Here is a 17,084-nt window from a genome sequence, read left to right as displayed (position 1 = left end):
TGTTCCAATGGCGGCCTGTCCGGAGCCAGAGATTCTTAGCACCCTCTGCTGTGTCGCAGGTCTGACCGCTGCCGTGGTCAGTTGCTTCGCAGCTGCAGGAGACTGATGGCCCGGGTTTGATTGTTGTGTTCATATAGGAGGTTGTGGCCAAGTACTGCACCAAGGTGGCCAATCCTGCTCCGGTGAGGGAGTGCGTTAGCGGTTCCGGTCACCGGGATCAGTCCAGGGTCACCGGGATCAGGATCAGGGTATATATAAACCAACGATAGAATCAGGGAACAGCACAGAACAAAGAGGTTGCAAAAGGAAGCTCAGACAGAAACTTTTCTGGTGCATATTTTTAATTGATAACTAATTCATCGTTTGATGATAAAGTCGGCCTATTTGATGGTAATACTTTATTTCTCATCAAATATGTTAAAAGAGACACGTACATGCGTCCCTTTTGGTAGTTACCATCGCCACAACGCATTTCATCACTTCTGTCCGCTGCAGTCATCATGGCTAGGAAAGCTGCGCAAAGGTGGGAGCACCAGATCAGAGCGACAAATCTCCGAAAGAACGAATATTTTGCAAGTAGAGCTAAGTAGCTTGTACTGATGTCATCCTGGGCACCGAAGTGGTGAACCGCCATATTGAGTAGCTGCAACCGTGTGCTAATGTGCAAGCTATTTGTAACTTCATCAAACGCTAAAGTAGGTGTCACCAGTGAATCACATGGCTTCTGACATGGTAACATGAGAGAGCATTGATGAGGGTATATTGCGTAATCTCACCGTTAAAATCATTGAACCTGCCATTCGTGCCTGAGTTTGCTCCTCTCTAGCACCTTTGTTTGTCTACTTTTCCATCTTCACGAGTTCATTTGACTTTTATGTTGAAAATGATTTTGTTATTAGTATCAAGCAATGCAGTCCCACCCGCCGTGGTTGCTCAGTGGCTATGGTGTTGGGCTGCTGAGCATCAGGTCGCGGGATTGAATCCCGGCCACGGCGGCCGCATTTCGATGGGGGAGAAATGCGAAAACACCCGTGTGCTTAGATTTAGGTGCACGTTAAAGAACCCCAGGTGATCAAAATTTCTGGAGTCCTCAACTACGGCGTGCCTCATAGTCAGAAAGTGGTTTTGGCACGTAAAACCCCAAATATTATTATTATTAATGCAGTCCCATTTGGCACGATACGCTTACCTGCAAGCACTGTAAAGAGCAAGATCGCAGAGCCGAACCTCATGTTATCAATGGGTCTGACTTTGCTGCCTGCGTAGACAAAGAGAGTTGTGCATCACTTGTGAGTTACGAAACAAAGCTTCCATAATCCCAAAACAGAAAGTCCATCTTCAATACACAATCAGTGACCTCAGCATATTAAAAAATGTAAACATTTGTAGACCTGTTTATTCTTTATTTGCCTTGATTTAAAAAAAAAAAACGTGTGTTTTTGTATAGCAGCGCTCCTTTAGGTCCCCGCTGTAACTATACTTAATAAGTGGCATTGTGTAAATGGTACACTACACCTAAGTGATGCTGTTCATGCGTGGAAGAGTGGCCTTCCACTGCGCAATGTTTACAGGAGGGAAAAATAGTTACGGCATTTGTATACTATGCTGGCGCAAAATGTCACCGCATTAGTTGTCAGTGTGATGTGGACTGCTTGCACATATAATGGAAGGTGATAATTAAGTTCCTTCTCGCTAAGAGTGCACGGCTGTTTGAACCTTTTTGGAACGTTATAACAACAATGAAATCGCTTATTCTGGCAATGTTGCTACTTCTAGAACAAAAAGCGCAATGATGGATTTCCAAGTGTGTCTCATGTGGAGTTTTCGAACACGAATGTATTGTACACATCGGCTCAAGCCCATCAAACAACTCTTGTTATGCGTCATAATCACGAAAGCAATATTTTTGTTTGTACCTTCTGATTAAAAAAAAATGTCACAATTTCGTGTTCATGCTATATGAGCATGTGGTGCTCACGCAATGAAAGATCTACATATAACAAATACGGCATAAGATAACACACTACTAGTGGAAAGAACTAGCAAGAAGTAGCAGTAACAAGTAATGCAACCTATACAGGATGCAAGGTGTCGAGTGCCGCCAGAGATAGGAAATACCTAGCTTGGGAAACGAAATGCGAGTCTTACACGATGTAGTTAGTCGTGCAACAGATCAAGGCTGACAAAGACGACAACGAGTCTGTTTTAAATCTCTCTATATGCCGGGAGGTCAGATGCACGTGGTGAGAAATTTGACGCACCTGTTTACCAGTCATACTGTGTGCGGCTGATTGCATTTGCTGTAGGCTGAGCAATGCCCGTAAAGTTGATTTAAATCCTAAAGCGGCGAAGGCTTGGAGGATCATATACCCCAAACAAGGATACCGGTTATATATATATATATATATATATATATATATATATATATATATATATATATGTAAAAGCCATCGACATTTATGTGCACGACATATTTCCAGTACGCTTTAGGTTTGATATATTCTCTCTTCTACAAAAGTAAGCAGGAACACATGCTTATACGAGCAATTAGAGAACCGTGTTTAGCAAGATCTTCTACGACGTTTGATAATAATTTAGCTTACTGCTCTACGATGCTTCGACACAAAGCCCAGTAAAGGAAAACGAATACAGAAATACCTGTCGTCACTCAAGGAAGAATGGCGCGACCGAACAGGGATGAGATATAAAAACACGATCTATCGCGCATTAGCAGCAATGGTTTTTTGCAAGAAACACGCAAATTATATGCTCTGGCGCAAATACGTGTAACAAAATAAAGCTTAATGGTTAAAAAATCAATTTCTGTGTTTGTGCAGACTCACCGTTGGCCTCGCGACACACATATTACCGGAGTTATGAATAAAGAATGCTTCGGCAACCTCCCTCGCTATCTTATTTTTGCTCCTGAATTTTTGCCACACTGAATCGCTGAAGTTGTCTGTGCCACGATTACCTCGGCACAACTTATTTCAGCCAGCAGCTTCATCAGAACGGGTGCACGTACATCCACTTTACACAATCCTGACTGGAAGCGCCTCTTGACCTCCACACCGAGAAAGATGAATGGTGCTTTTTGTCCATACTGTAGAATTGTGGAAAGCTTTACACGGTCATGTTCGTTCATTGTCACTAAGTTGAATTCTTCGATCTTGTATATGTTAACCACCGATCTTGCATTACATCTTTTGTTATTTTTGTTTTCGCTTCTTGATTCTTTGTTAAATTTGTATTCTGTTCCCCGCACTCTGAAATGGCCGTTCAGGCCTACTGTATGCAGAAATAAATAAAGGTAATAAATTTTAATGTGATGACTGTGCTAATTTGAAAGTAGGCAATTTAGCATTCAGAAGCCTTAATCCTACACTAACCAGAAGAACAGTATAAACCGAGGCAGGTGCACCAAAACTAATATGCATCACAGCATACTAACATGTACGCGAGACAGCCCCAGCCTACAGTTCTGTGCACTCCAAGTAACTCTAGACTATAATGTTGTGTGAAAACCAGACAACGCTGGTATGTAGATGCCGTAGCATAAACCATCCTGATGTGCACACCACATGACACTACACCACCCTGATATGCCTAACAAAACACACGCAGTCACTGTCGTGTGCACAACAGAAGACACCAAGCTCCTCTGGTGTGCACACCAGAAAACACCAAGCCACTCTCCTTTGTACACCACAACACACCAGTCCACTTTGTCGTGCACCCAATGTAACAGCAGAGCCTGCGGGTCTTTACACTAGAAAACATCAGAACACATCAAACCGGTCTCGCGTATTCTTCAACTGGGTTCGGTTCACCTATTATTGTTGTCCGCATCAGTTACAACACCGGATAGCCAGGTACCTGCAAAATAATTCGAATAAAATACTTTCACAGCTCGGGGAATCTTCGCAATATACAGCGAAAATCACGATTTTAGAAGCGCATCGCACCTTGACGGTCACTTCCAATATTGCGGTGCACGTTACGGTTGCAATTAGTTTACGGCAAAAGCAAGCGGTTCACTTGTCTCACCGTCTGGTTTACGCTCACTTAATAAGCTGCAGCTTGTCCTAGAGAGGACAAAGGTGTGATTATACTAGACACAGCGGCACATACAATACAGTTATACAATATGCCGTTGAAACGATCAATCCAAAATAAGTACATTACTATCACAGTGATTAACACACGTGCCGGATGAAAATTCTTATGCAGAATTAGAAATGCAACAGTTGTTTGTGCAATCTGGCCTTCATGTGGGTTACGTGCGGTTATTGATAGCTAATGTATCACTCCGTGCAACATAAGAGCTTAATAATTGTGGAGCAGTTGCACTATCGCAAAGTTGCTTGCAGCAATGCAGATTGGCTTAAAGTGTAGAGCACACGTCAATTAGAATCAGATGAAATGAACTCTTTATTTCGGTATAAACAGGATACATTTATAGAGCCGTTGTGTACCGAGACTATTGTGAAAGGCACAGACAGAGGTCCAGTAGAGGTTTAAGGCATATGCCTAGGTTCAAACCCTGTGATCGTCAGCTTTTGGTGCAGCCGTCGGCGTCTGGGCATCCGCTGTCAAATACTGCAGAAAAGCAAGATGTTACTTGGAGGCACCTTCAACTAACATTCTCAAGTGAGTCAATGGAGACGAAAATACAACTTCCAACATCCCTAACGTGTGAAGCAAGAACATACGTACATAAAAGTGCGCAATAGTTATGTGGTTATTAACCACAATAGTAAATGACTTTTGAAGTGAACACAGCGGAATTGTTAAGAACAAATGCTTGCTGAATCAGACAACGTAGTCAAATTTCGCGATACTGCAGTTTGTTCCGGGCTCCAGAAAACACGCGCCGACACCGTCACTTGCCGACAGTGCGGGATATAAAGCAATTCATATGAGTGAGATCTACAGCCTCGACATTGAAGGGACGGAACCGCCAGTTAAAAACGGGAAATCCATTAATGCGTTTGAGTTGTGTCTGACACAGCAGATTGATTTAGTATGACGAAATGAGGACACAGCCATATGAGATTTGTTATCAGTATAACGAAAGACAACCATGCGAACATATACAACATTTTCTAAAAAGGAGTGATGAAAGAGTATTTTCAGTTCGCTCTATTGACACTGAACTTCCTTCTATGTGACGTAACAAGTGCCACTACGCTTCACTGTGTCAACGGCATTCTGGTCGCAGTGTCCGCTATTCGGAATTTACTCAAAGATATATACAGGAAAATATTGTTTAAAAACAGTGTGTGTTTATTGTTGCCACATTGGGACGCAATCAAAGGCAATCTAGAACCATGCATGTCTACATGAATACAGACGGGAAAGTATGCCTGAATAGCTAAGTTTCACGTATGAAACGGCATTTTCATTTCATTTAATTTATGTTCGCCTTAAAGGCCACGAGGCAATCCAAAAGGGAGGACTATAATCCTTGCGACAATGTTAGAACAAATGTACGTAGCAGTAAAGAAACAACAATAAAAATAACAAGCCAGGAACAATTGTGAAAAAAGGGGAACATCGTGTTCGAGTAACAGTTGGTGGGATCGGTAAATAAGCAATGCGGTAATTTAACATTTCGGGGAATGATTACGGTCAGTGCATGAGACGGTATCTTCTGGGAGACGGTTCTAATATGTTATTGGGTCAGAGAAGAATGAAGTGTTCAAGGCAGATGATTGGGTGATAATGTTTGCTATGGGACGGCTTTGCCTTAAGGGGAAGGATGTACGTAAGGCTGTATGTAACAGGAAATGGCTGGAGTGTGGATGGTAATAAAAGGTGTGAAGCAAGCAGAGACAAGACATGATCCGGCGGGAACCAAGTGATGATAGTTAAAGTGTACTTTTTCTTTCGGTGAAGCTCGTTTCACGAGAATAATAGGCGCCATTAGATATGCCTAAAATCATATAGGTTCCTGCAGACCGCACACGTTCTCACAGTCCGTCAGTAAAACAAGGTAGAGCCACAATTACTCTTAGATACCCCTTCACATCAGATTCTTCAAATTCTCAGCGTACCAGAAAACCTGAAATGCTGTAAAGCAGTGATTTGGGCTTGTTGGTAAGACATCGTGAGGCTTATAGCGCTTTAAAAGACAAGGACGAACGTGCCTGTATGTGTCACGTCTCACGTTCGTCCTTGTCTTTTTAACGCGCTATAAGCCTACCTGAAATGCTACTGTGGCGACGAGCGACCACGTAGACCGGTAAGGTCTCGGGCTCTATCAGGAGAGGAAGAACCGACACTCGATCTCTTAGCGTAGCATTCTTTTAAAATTAATCTCTTTCGGAACGCTAGCCCGCGCCGGAGCGTGCCAGCCGCTCGGGCCTCGTGTAGACGCGAGCGTCTACGTCATCTCTCGTGCGACGCCGATGCTGCTACCGCTACAGAGGGCTCCCCCCCTTAGAGAGGAGGAAAGTTCGACGAACGATGGAAAGTCCACGTGACGCGGCGTGTCTGGGCGTTGGTCTGGGGTGTCGCGTGCGCAGGCGGCGGCGTAGGATGCAGCAGGGTGGCGTCGCACATTGGTGGAGCTGATGGCGCGGCTGCTTCGATGTAGGCCGGTTTGAGACGTTCCAGGGCAATCTTGTCTGATCGGCCGTTGACGTTCACAACAAAAGTCGTCGGACGACGCTCTAGAACACAATATGGCCCGGAGTAGTGTGGCCGCAAAGGCTTCCGCACAGCACAGTTACGTACGAAAACGTGGGTAGCAGAGGTGAGTGCGGGAGAAACGTACGGGGACCTTGCTTCTTGTGAACATGTAGGTACGGGGCGCATCTGGCTGAAGAAGGCTTGCAGTTCGGCAACGGATTCGGCAGGTGGTGGCATAGGCGTTTTGGGGGTGATGACAAAGAAACCGCACGGAAGGCGTAGGTGAGTGCCGTAAACTAGCTCGGCACAGGAGCAACCTAAGTTGCTCTTGAGTGCGGCTCTGATGCCAAGTAAGACGAGGGGCAAATGCAGGACCCACTTCTCCGGCAATTTATGCGCCATAAGGGAGGCCTTGAGATGCCGGTGAAAACGTTCAACTAGTCCATTGGATTGCGGGTGGTAAGCAGTTGTGCAAAAACGTGTCGTTCCCAGTAGTTTGAGTAGCTCGTTGAAGAGTGCTGAGTCAAACTGCCGACCGCGATCTGTGATTGTTGTGGATGGGCAGCCGAACCTTGCAATCCACGTAGACACGAAAGCTGCTGCAACAGTGGGCGCTGAAATGTCAGATATAGGTGTAACTTCTGGCCACCGTGTATAACGGTGGATGAATGTCAGTATGTAGCAGTGACCTTTCGAAGGTGGGAGAGGGCCAACAAGGTCCAACTGTACGGTGTCAAGAAGAGCATCTGGTGGGAAAAAACACTTGGCAGGCGGAATGGGGTGACGCTGGGTCTTCGAACGTTGACGCGACAAACAGCAGCGAACCCAATCGCAAACTTGCGCGTTTAGCCGAGGCCAAACGAAACGACTGGAAAGAAGTTTCTGTTTCGCGCGTATGCCAGGGTGCGACAGGTTGTGCACGGTTTCGAATAGATGTCTTCCGAGGGATGCCGGAATGTATGGTCTAGGTTTGTCCGTAGAAGCATCGCAGACGACGGACCGACCATCTGGGGTCACAACGACGTCTTCCAATTTCAGGGACGTTGACGAATTCCGGAGTGTACGAAGTTCAGTGTCGTCACGCTGTTGACTGGCGAGTAAGTCGGCCTCGATGATTAAAGGTTCCGATGTCAACGTGGAAACGACATTGACACGACTGAGAACGTCAGCTGGAACGTTGTCGGTGCCCTTGACGTGGCGGAACGTTGTTGTAAACTTCAGAGATGTAGGAAAGGTGTCGAATCTCGCGGGGCGAGTAACACGACAGCACTTCTCTAAATGCAACGTCACGCAAAGGAACGCTACATTGTCGTTGCGTCGTAGCCGCGACCACATTGCGCCAGGAGAAGGCCCGCCGCCTTCAGGTGCCAGCAATCGGCGCTCAGCAACTACACGCGAGCAGAAGTAGTTGAGAGGAGCAACGTTGTCGTATCGGCTAATGAAGTATGGTAAGTCATGCAAATAAAGCTATTTCTGCTCGGTTTAAAGACACCTAAGTAGAATAAATCGTACGCATTCCTCAACTTTCATCATAACTTAAAGTTTTTATCGGTAGCGAAGCTTTTGCCACATATGTATTTCCAGAAGCATAAGACCTTTCTGAAAAAGGGAAAGGCGCTACTGCATACCACCCCTGAACAAATGGGCTCTGTGACTGAACAACCCACTCTGATTGATGGGCTGAAAGGCACGTTTCTGCCAACCATTGCGAATTCCAGAACCACTTGCATTGAATTGCGTGTGCTTAGAACTGTTGCCCTCATGATACCAGTGGTCGGAGTGAAGGTCGTTGCCCTTCCTAAACGTCAGTAAACTTCTATTGTTCCTCACACGTGATTCTCTTCTGCAACCTGTTTCACTGCAGGGTTCGGTGATTAAAAGTTTTCACGCACTCACACACACACACACACACACACACACACACACACACACACACACACACACATATATATATATATATATATATATATATATATATATATATATATATATATATATATATATATATATATATATGGCACCGCATCTGTGAATGCCGTAATGCTTTGCGGAACGCTGAACAATGTTTTCATTTACGTACTATACCGCCGATTTCCGTACGGTGTGGTATTTGCACAATTTTTTTACATCTGGTCTTCGTACATGCCTTGCTGACCCTGCAATGTTTTACCACAACAAGCCAAAGTAAGTTAGAAAACCTTTCTCTTGCAGAGTTTTTCGTCGCAATCCCTGCAAACTGCTCTAATTATGCAAGCTTACCGGTTCCTATGGTACTGTTTCGCCAGCTCGTATTCTTCTATGTGCGTAGAGTGCTGGCGCTATGCTTGCGCGAGACGCAAGAAGAAGTTAGGAAGGAGTGGAGCAAAGACCAGTAGATAAATGTACCAAGCGGCGTCTTCCGTTTGCATAACAGAATGTTGATTGGGAGGACACTGAGTGGATCCGTTCAGCAACAACATTTAGCAAACGCTGGGTCGGATTTACTTAGACCATCTTGAGTGGCCTTAAGTTCCACGTAACTCCTGCATAAACATTCTTTTCTTTCCTTCTTAATCTACTTGTTTGTTCTTGCGTCCCTTTGCCGCCTTGTGACCCAAAAATGGTGGTGAGCCGGATGATCCATAAGTGTTATGCACATTTCAAAGACAATCTGCGGGGAACATAGCAGTAATAAAAAAGGTGTATGAGTTGTAGTTGTAAACAAACATTTCTGAACGAACAATATGACAGCGATTGAAGTGTGCATATGATCAGTGGTTTAGTGCGATTTTTGGCTGTGTTCGTTATCAACATGAGACAGTATTTTGAAAAAGCTTCAGCCACCCTACTCTGAAATTTGTTATAAAGTCATCCCTGATCCAGTTTATGGTAGCATAGGCCAAGTCATTTTTCAAAATGAGATATTTAACAAAACCTAAAACGTGGTTTAAGCATGTGGTGAATGTAAATATGCGTTGCCATCACAAAGAATTATGTATCCGGTTTCCGCCGTCTGAGTACATTGTCCTCAAAGGCTTCATTGCTTTACGATTTAATATGACCTGAAGCACGTGGATAACCCCGACCGAGAAATAGCAAAACGTACATAGCGCATCCGTTAACCAGCTACGCTAAACCTCGCCCCATGCACGTGAAATTCCGGGCTCGGAGAGATTTAAAGATGCTCAGTGTGTTGCCTTTGTCAGTCTTGCAGTTGCAGAGCAGTTGCAAGCGAAAGAGGCACGTAAGACAACGAAGCGCCACATACAGTTGATGAAACATATCGTCTTCCTTTTACATGCATTCATTGGGCTTATCAAAGCAGTGAATGAGAGTAGCACGTGTGCCTGTCGTGGTAGGATTGCAGTTGAAGTATACGATTTTACCGTTTATAGAGACAGTTCACGAAGGAAGGTCACTATTGTCACTGAGGCCCTTTCGCTTTTCTGCAGCTCGCGCGTCTGGCTGCAAGGCCGACGCTTGCAAGAGTCACTGCAAGTCACTGGGCTCTCGCGGCGGATATTGCGACCAAGGCACGTGGTGCGTGTGCAACTAGTCAAGGAACGCTGGACCAGTCTGATGACAATATAAAGCTACTGTGCAAGCACACCGTGTTCTGTGTTGTTTTCACGTGCTTCCTAAGACAATACAATATGAATGCTACTTCTGCGCGCACAGCCGAAAATTTTCGAAGCTATTTTCAACACACACACAACGAATACGCCACGGACCTTCGTCATATCTTAAACTATTGCGCTTACTCGCGAAGTCAGTAATGATATTACTAAGGAGGTAGAGTGGGTCACTATTTAACAAAGCACACATTGAATGCCTTGCCATGAATGAAGAGACTAAGGCGTTAATTCTGTGCAATATAATGTGTCTGTTATCGAAGTAGAAAATGCAAGCGAGCTTAGCAACGACAACTGGGATATGGGAGACGTGGGTGCCATTCAATGTAATTAAAAAACTGCAGCTAACAATAGACTATCTCTAAGCAGCAAAACTCCACGTTAGAAATATTTTGGCGCTTTGTTAATCTGTGCTTTTGATTTTGAGCTAATACGAGATAAAAAGAATAGCGGAACCTTTATTCAAGCAACGTTATCATTGGTGTTCTGGCATGATGTCTATCGCAGCATCTCCCATTCCGCAGACGATCACGCCATCTTTATAAAAACGGTGGATGGTGAAGAGTTAGGGAAAGAGATGGCGAAGGGCCACGAAGATCAAGCGCATTACAACCTTTTTATATATAAAGGCGTTACTGTAAGAGAAGAATACAGTTCGAAGTGGCTGAAAGCTTTTAGGTCTGTTTTGCACCTGCACTGATAGATGTTGTTTATAAGCATGTTCCACGTAACTCCTGCATAAACATTCTTTTCTTTCCTTCTTAATCTACTTGTTTGTTCTTGCGTCCCTTTGCCGCCTTGTGACCCAAAAATGGTGGTGAGCCGGATGATCCATAAGTGTTATGCACATTTCAAAGACAATCTGCGGGGAACATAGCAGTAATAAAAAAGGTGTATGAGTTGTAGTTGTAAACAAACATTTCTGAACGAACAATATGACAGCGATTGAAGTGTGCATATGATCAGTGGTTTAGTGCGATTTTTGGCTGTGTTCGTTATCAACATGAGACAGTATTTTGAAAAAGCTTCAGCCACCCTACTCTGAAATTTGTTATAAAGTCATCCCTGATCCAGTTTATGGTAGCATAGGCCAAGTCATTTTTCAAAATGAGATATTTAACAAAACCTAAAACGTCGTTTAAGCATGTGATGAATGTAAATATGCGTTGCCATCACAAAGAATTATGTTTCCGGTTTCCGCCGCCTGAGTACATTGTCCTCAAAGGCTTCATTGCTTTACGATTTAATATGACCTGAAGCACGTGGATAACCCCGACCGAGAAATAGCAAAACGTACATAGCGCATCCGTTAACCAGCTACGCTAAACCTCGCCCCGTGCACGTGAAATTCCGGGCTCGGATAGATTTAAAGAGGCTCAGTGTGTTGCCTTTGTCAGTCTTGCAGTTGCAGAGCAGTTCAAGACTTCGTCTGATCACTGAATCTTATCTTTTTAGGTGAGATTTTTTTATATCACTACGGGTAGTAAATATATTCTCGTCTGCATTGGCCCTGTCACTAGGTGCACTATGGCCTTGTCTTTGAACAAGTAGTGCTCTTCTCCTTTTTTATGTGCCCTCTGCGACATCAGTGCGGAATCATCAGTTGCATCAGTGCGGAATGTTATTATAGCATAAACACATATATTCGGGAAATTTCATGTACAAAGTTTCAATTTTCAAATTAAAGCAGAGCTTTCGCGATTATGATTGTCAAAGTAAGTCCATTCGTGAGCTTTAGGTAAAAGTTAAAGAAAGTCCTGCTGCATGCATGAGCATTAGAGAAGACTGTTTTATAAGTCTTTAAGTTGTTTTTTGTTCTCGAAGTGTAATAATTCTAATAGTTCACCAAGAAAAAGAACTTGCTCACGTGTAATTTATATATATATTTTTTGAAATGCATAAACATGCAGATTGTTTAGTGCACTTGAAATTCTGTGCTGCCATACGCTGTGTGTTCTAAGCCACGGAAAATGTCAATTTTGTTCTTGCTCGCAGGACACAGCCAGACTTCTCGCTAAGATGAGGTTCACCTCTGCCATCTTCCTGGTTGCAGTAATAGCAGGTAAACAGACTATGCCAATTAGCAACGCATTCAATATAACAAAAAAGATATCCCATGGCGCACTGGAGGCGAATTGCACTCCTAAACACAGAGCAGTGGACAAACGGTGATGCGGCCGAGAAACAATTTCTGGCACATATTTTACGTGCAAGCATACAGCTGAGGTTTCAGGAGAATTCAAGCGAATTGATACTCTGTCGTGTGTCTTATTGAATGCGAATCGATCGATTCGCATTCAAATGACTCCGCCGTACTGAACTCCACCGTTGACTCCACCGTTGACTCCACCGTTGACTCCACCTTACTGAACGGTGGAGTCAACAGATCCTTAAAAAAAGGACGTTGATGTTCTCTAGGATTTTCTGTTGATATCTTTTTTGCTCTTCTGCATGCAGCGTTCGTGGTCATGATCACTGCAACAGGAGAAAGATCCGAGGAGCGCAGTGAAGAAGGTACGTATAATATTTAGGTATATGTTTGTGTTGTAAGGTATTTATTACCAATATATTCTTAGGAAGCTCAGATACGACTGTATCAGGAAGCGTTGAGTTCGTCGCTGGCCAAGATTAAACAACTGAAATATTTCTGCCAGAGTTCGATTTTGCATATCTCCCTCTCTCTCTCTCTGTCTCTGTATATATATATATATATATATATATATATATATATATATATATATATATACATATATATATATATATATGTGTGTGTGTGTTTGTTTCAATTTGAACTTTCAACAGTGTTAAAGGTTGCCTGTCGCAGAGAGAACCATTTAAGTTCATAAGCTGGTGTGCTCGAAGACGCGGACATTATTTGCACAAAAATTTAAGTGCACCATCAGCTAATACATTCGCTAATTATGTTTTTAATAAGTTCACTATGCTTTACCTAATTACCTTATGCTCCATATTGCACTTTATAACTTCTAGCCATGGAGTTCGAAAAGCGGATCCACTTGGAACGAATTCTCAGGATAACACCGGTTTCAGAATAATAATTCCCCAAACAGTAAAAAAGGAATGCATTGGCGTTCCAACTACTTTTTTTTGCTTAAACGCATAAAATGATGTTTCGATAAGAAAGTAACTAGAACGGCAATGTATTTCTCGGCAAAGTTCGGTAATTAAGATCTAGAAACTGGTGTCATACTGGGAATTCATTCCATGTGGACCCTGCATGAGAACTAACGACACGGCGCTAGAATATTTAAATTGCAATGTGGTCATATTGGACATATGGCAATATGGCCCATATTGTTTTTAAAAACCCAAATATTGATTTTTATTTAGTCGGTTATGCATTTCTATTTTTGTACAATAACGTCCTCTCCTTCGACAAAGTTGAAAAAATTTTGAAAGCGCTCGCTGAAACACCCGGTATATATACCGGGTGTTTCGTGCTACATGAACCCCGGGTTTTAAAGAACTGTTTATCAGCGGCTGTATGAGACCAAAGGCATATGGTCTGCCGTCATTTGGCGCTCTATAGAATAACTTATGTATTCCGCTTAATTAGTTACTTAGTAAGGTCAATATTGGAAAATTTTTGATATTTGCTTTTGGACCAAGTGCGTTACGTTACGTTTTTGAGGGCATTTCAAGACGGCCGATCCAATTTTTTGTGGCAACGTACAGTCACGATCACTTGAAGGTGATCGCGCGAGCATCGACTGGCGGGCCTTCCAAGCAGCATAGCGGCCGATTTCGGAACTGCGAAGATAAAAATTGCACTGCCTTCTTCCCCTATTATGCTCTTCCAGGCTGCAACCATCACCCCCAAGACCAACTCGCGACATTTTTGTGTTTGTTTCCCTTTCATGACAAAGATCTGTGTGCGTCGCTTCCTCATGCATATGTTGGCCTAACAATGACGCCTCTGTGCAAAAGCTCATAACGCAGTCGAAATGAATTCGCAGGCTATGCCTTGAACGCTGACGGGAGTGACACCTTTTCAGGGAACACCGAAAGAGTGAGAGGGGAGCTATCTGATGTTTCCCTCTCGACCGACGTTGATGACGTAACGTGGCGCTGCTCCTAGTTTTGGTCGCCGCTCGAGCGATCACCTTCAAATTGATCGCGACTGTACATGCTTCGAGGTGATTTTCTCCGGCGTTTAAAGAAAACCCGCGATGTTATTAACAAAACCATGTGACTGCGCTCGTGTGCTATGGTATTGCAGCGGGCTCAACAGTGCGTCTAGCTTATCGCTTCTGAAGGACGACGGTGCTTCCTTTCCGCGGGCCACCGTCAAAGATGATGACGCACTCGTAAGACCACGCCTAGAGCCGCAACCGCTGACTTCGCCACGGTCCGCGAGCGCGGTTGTTTCTCACGAAGCGTGGTCGGGAGGGTTGCAATACGGTAGCGCGTGTGCGCCGTCACGTAAGACTTATTTCATATTTTGGGCTCTCTAAACGCCGGAAAATATCTTCGTGCAGCATGTACAGTCGAACAAAAAAGTTCACGGACCAAGAGATCTGACCCAAAGCTGAATGTCTCCTCAGTCTCAAAACACAGCCTGTTATTCCCACTTTTAGCCTTTTGTGGCATATGCGAACAACATTGTGATGCACAATTTTACTGGCTGCTTTTAAAGGCTGCTCGTATATTTTGAATTTTCTGAGATACCGTGGTTCGTAAACTTTCTTGGTCGACTGTACGTACGTTGCCCAAAAAATGGTATCGGTAGTTTTCTAATGCCCTTTAGAGCGTAAGAAAACCCACTTGGCCCTAATATGATTAAAAATTTATTAATTTGTTCTAGTTAATTATTTAAGTAGGCGCTATGCAAAAATACCCTGAGATGCACCACCTGACCGCAAACAAATGTCCTTGGTTTCATTCAGTTGCAGTTAACCACTACTTTAAATACTTGGCTCAAGTTACGTGAAACACCCTGTATATAGGCGACATGTCGCTTTGATTTAGCGGATGTGGTGTTGCCCTGCTAAGTACGAGACCGCGGCATGGAAATTGTGCCACTGCTCTCGCATTTCGATGAAGGCGAACTGCAAAAACGCCCGTGCCCCGTGCATTGTGGGCACGTTCCAGAACCACAAGTGGTGAGAATTCCAGAGTTCTCCACTACGGCGTTCTAACTATAATAGCGTTGCTCTGGCATGTGAAACTCTAGAATTTAATTTTTATTATATGTAGATACATCGGACCGCATGACATGCTCTTCAAGCAAACATAGTTTCCTACCTTGACAGGTTTTTTCTTATCAATTGTTTCACAAGAAGCAAGGAAGGCGCACCAGTGGAGTATGTTTCGGTGGCTCCGGTATGTAGCAGTGAAAGTAAATTGTCGGATGAAGAGGGGCATTGCCTGGGTCTGCGATTGGTCCTGTTCGCCTAGCTCAGCTTGTGGTGGCGGGTGAAAATTAGCGGCAGCGACCTACGGAAGGACAAAACTACCGGTAAAACTTAGATTCTGCGAGGGACAGCTGCCAGAGTGATGCTGGATGCGTGCCAAACGTGCTCGAGAACGTTAAACCACAACCTGACAATTTCAATCACCCGCAAAGAAAGCTGTTGTCGCAGGCAGCTCTGATTTGTCTATGCAGGAGAGTTTGGTGAAGCGCAAACATTTTTCTTATATATATATATATATATATATATATATATATATATATATATATATATATATATATATATACAGAGAGAGAGAGAGAGAGATAGATAGATAGATAGATAGATAGATAGATAGATAGATAGATAGATAGATAAGCCTTCTTGTAACAAACGAGGTAAAGTTTCTTATTAATTACATTTCCGTCTGCTGCATAGATATAAGCTTTAAAAGTCAGAATTAGCCGCACCAACCACTCCTTCAAAGCGAAAGAGGCACGTAAGACAACGAAGCGCCACATACAGTTGATGAAACATATCGTCTTCCTTTTACATGCATTCATTGGGCTTATCAAAAGCAGTGAATGAGAGTAGCACGTGTGCCTGTCGTGGTACGATTGCAGTTGAAGTACACGATTTTACCGTTTAGAGAGACAGTTCACGAAGGAAGGTCACTATCGTCACTGAGGCCCTTTCGCTTTTCTGCAGCTCGCGCGTCTGGCTGCAAGGCCGACGCTTGCAAGAGTTACTGCAAGTCACTGGGCTCTGGCGGCGGATATTGCGACCAAGGCACGTGGTGCGTGTGCAACTAGTCAAGGAACGCTGGACCAGTCTGATGACAATATAAAGCTACTGTGCAAGCACACCGTGTTCTGTGTTGTTTTCACGTGCTTCCTAAGACAATACAATGTGAATGCTACTTCTGCGCGCACAGCCGAAAATTTTCGAAGCTATTTTCAAAACACACACAACGAATACGCCACGGACCTTCATCATATCTTAAACGATTGCGCTTACTCGCGAGGTCAGTAATGATATTACTAAGGAGGTAGAGTGGGTCACTATTTAACAAAGCACACATTGAATGCCTTGACTTGAATGAAGAGACTAAGGCGTTAATTCTTTGCAAATTAATGTGTCTGTTATCGAAGTAGAAAATGCAAGCGAGCTTAGCAACGACAACTGGGATATGGGAGACGTGGGTGCCATTCAATGTAATTAAAAAACTGCAGCTTACAATAGGCTATCTCTAAGCAGCAAAACTCCACGTTAGAAATATTTTGGCGCTTTGTTAATCTGTGCTTTTGATTTTGAGCTAATACGAGATAAAAAGAATAGCGGAACCTTTATTCAAGCAACGTTATCATTGGTGTTCTGGCATGATGTCTATCGCAGCATCTCCCATTCCGCAGACGATCACGCCATCTTT

The 17,084-nt window shown here is 43.7% G+C and overlaps 1 long non-coding RNA gene across 1 annotated transcript; it reads left to right on the top strand.

Moving 5' to 3' along the window:
* Positions 1-11,639: 11,639 nt before the first annotated feature.
* On the top strand, positions 11,640-16,518 carry LOC142563784 (uncharacterized). The gene is made up of 4 exons (XR_012824410.1): positions 11,640-11,699; positions 12,240-12,306; positions 12,702-12,758; positions 16,364-16,518. It is a non-coding gene; the product is annotated as an uncharacterized LOC142563784 (long non-coding RNA).
* Positions 16,519-17,084: the final 566 nt, after the last annotated feature.

The sequence above is a fragment of the Dermacentor variabilis genome, chromosome 11, assembly GCF_050947875.1.
Source record: "Dermacentor variabilis isolate Ectoservices chromosome 11, ASM5094787v1, whole genome shotgun sequence".
NCBI classification, from domain to species: Eukaryota; Metazoa; Arthropoda; class Arachnida; order Ixodida; family Ixodidae; genus Dermacentor; species Dermacentor variabilis.
Note: the sequence above shows the minus strand (reverse complement) of the source record. Positions and strands in the feature narration are given on the sequence as shown.